Source organism: Malus domestica, chromosome 03 (assembly GCF_042453785.1).
Source record: "Malus domestica chromosome 03, GDT2T_hap1".
Taxonomy (NCBI): Eukaryota; Viridiplantae; Streptophyta; class Magnoliopsida; order Rosales; family Rosaceae; genus Malus; species Malus domestica.
The window spans coordinates 17,086,638-17,089,578 of record NC_091663.1 but is presented as its reverse complement, the minus strand read 5'-3'; positions in this window follow the sequence as shown (position 1 = coordinate 17,089,578).

The following is a 2,941-nucleotide window of genomic DNA, read 5'->3' as shown; positions in this document are numbered from 1 at the left end:
AGACGTGGCAGCCCAAACCATAGCCCATACCACGCCATTTCCTCACCCCATGTCTAGCCAGCCTTTGGCTTCAGTCAAGCCGAGCAGCACAAGTTGTGGCCCCTGCCACACCATCTCCTCGACCCATGCCAAACCGACTCCCGGCCTCTGCCAACAGACGTGCAGCACCACCCCGACGACTGCCCCGTGGCAGCACCTCCTAAGAATAAGACAAAGAAAATTAAGTTTTTCTTACATTGGTGCGGTAAGAAGAAGACAAAGAAATCAATGGAAGACGGTTTTTTGCACGGGCAAGCAAAGAAGAGTGTTAGGGGGAGAGGGAACAAATATCCTCTAGCTTTCTCTCTTTCTTGTAGGGATAAATAATTGCCCTTCGAAGTTGATTTAATACCTTACTTAAGGTAGGCTTAAATAGGCTTTGGAGGCGATTTATTTCCCTTTCCTAGAAGAATCTAATTCCAAGTCGAAGTGGGAATCTGCATCAAAGTTGGAGATCTCTATACCTTCTGCCCTTTCTTGCGAGCAGCCCATCAGGTGTGGGGGCATAAATAATCAAAAAAATTATGGAGGCGACACGTGTATTTTAGGGTGAAAAGGGACAAAATTACCCTCGAGACACATCAGGATTCCTGCGCACATGCAGCGGATAATAACAACTCAATCAAGGAAGAGTCAAAGGTGATCAAAATGGTATTTATTTAAAACCCTCTCATCACTCCTCATCAAATCCTTACCCACAAGGTACCTCCCAATTACTCTTTTCAAATTGGGATTAATTACCAAATTAATTGCAAGATATTATTTGAGATAATATCTTGCAATTATATTCAAAATACCACCATAAGGGGCCGGTCCCTATTTCTCCAAATAGAGTCGGCCATAACCCTATATATAGCCCCATCTTTACACCAAAACTGCAAGGCCATTCTCTCCCAAAAAATTCCTAAACACTTTATCTCTCAAATTCTAACTCTGGCATAAAAGATTCTTCGTCAAAGCCCCTGCCATTCATCGTGGGCACGTGAGGCTTTTGGCCTTAATCTTAGGTGTTATTATTTTGCAGGTGCATTTTCGTCAAGGGAAAAGATGGTGGAAATTTACATCCACAAATTATTTGTGGAGCAAAAAATAATCATGGAAATTATGGAGGTGACACGTGTACTTTTAGATAAAATGACAAAAATACCCTCGAGGCATACTGGGATTCCCATGCGCATGCAACGGACAATAATGGCTCAATCAAGGAAGAGTCAAAGGTGATCAAAATGGTATTTATCCAAAACCCTTTCATCATTCCTCATCAAATCCTCACTCAAAATGTAACTCCCTATTTTCCTATTCAATTTGGGATTAATTGCCAAGTTAATTGCAATATATTATTTTACATAATATCTTGCAATTACACTCACAATTTGACCATATACCCCTATTCTCCAAATAGGGACAGTTACTCCCCTATAAATAGCAATGCTTTCCCACTAAAATGCTAGTTGATTCTTTCCCCAAAAATTCCTAAACATTTTCTCTCTCAAATTCTAACTTCGGCATCGGAGATTCTTCGACCAAAGCCCTGCCCCCCCGCCCCAATTCATCGTGGGTGCGTGAGGCTTTTGGCCTTAATCTTAGGTGTTATTATTTTGCAAGTGCATTTTCGTCAAAGGAGAAGATGGCAAAAATTTGCATCCACAAATTGGTGCTTTCATTAAGAGTTTAATTCACACACTCGAAGAAGACTCTCGCATTCAAAGTTTCTCATTTCTCATTCGTTCGTAAATTTTTCGTACTTTCTTATTCCTAGAATTTTTTAATTCTTTGAATAGAGGTAAGGGAAAAATAAAATGACGGGAAATTCAGAAACCACGACAAACAGAACTTCTTTCGTTTAAAGATCCTGATCAAATGATGGAAGATGAGACGTAGCCCCACCACGACGATCCACGAGGCTCAACGTAATAGCAAAAGGAGCAACTTTGCCACTACTGAGCACCACCACCATGGCAGCCACAGGGACCACTGTGGTAGTGAGGAGTGGGCCAGCTCCATGGTAGCGAGACCATCAGGCCACGGCCCAAGAGGCACAAGCCCTAGAGGCAACCCAGCTTGCTGCCACTTCAGCAACCCAGGCCCAAGAGCAAGCCTAAGTCTACCAGCAGCAGTAGCTTGGCACGCCCAGGCCAACGCCACAAAGCAACTCCAAGCCTAGGCTCGCGCTGCACAACAGTTAGCCCAAGTTGCGCCGAAGAAAGATGAGGCCTAATGCATGTGCGTTTTCGTGGCCCAGCCCATGCCAATGGTCTTACCCGCTACCACGACCCGACCCTTTTTTACGGTCCAGCCCACTTCCGTGGCCCAACCCACTCTTGTGGCCCACCAAACAATCCCAACCGAGGGTATTTTCACCCTATTCCTCCATATATTTGACATATCCCAACTCTGATAATCCACATGAGCAACCTTCCAGGCGAAGTGTTCATTCGAGGCTAGGCCCGTAAGGAACATCATTCACCTCACATTGGAGTAGGTAGCACAACGGATGGAGAAAAGCAGTCACTTAATCAGGCTCAAGTTCAACCAGCAGCCTGCAAGTAACCCGCTCGTCTGCTAGTAGCGCACCATATACACCGTAGCCGAGACGTAGAAGAAATGAGCACATGGAAGAGAAACCTAGACCAAAAGGTCACGATCAGAGGTAGCCGGAAGCTCTGATGCCCTATTAGAAGAAAATTCAGGAAGAAGTTGAAAGGCTCTTAATCGAACGATTGCGCGATTTCCATGGCAACAAAGCTACTGACTAGATGTTTTGATGAGACATGACTAACATAAGCGGGTCACCTTTCGTTGACAAGATCGAGCAGACGAGACTATCCCACTAGATTATCGGATACAAAGATTACTTTTGTTCTGACAACGCATCAGCTCAGCCTAATGATGCACTGAGGAC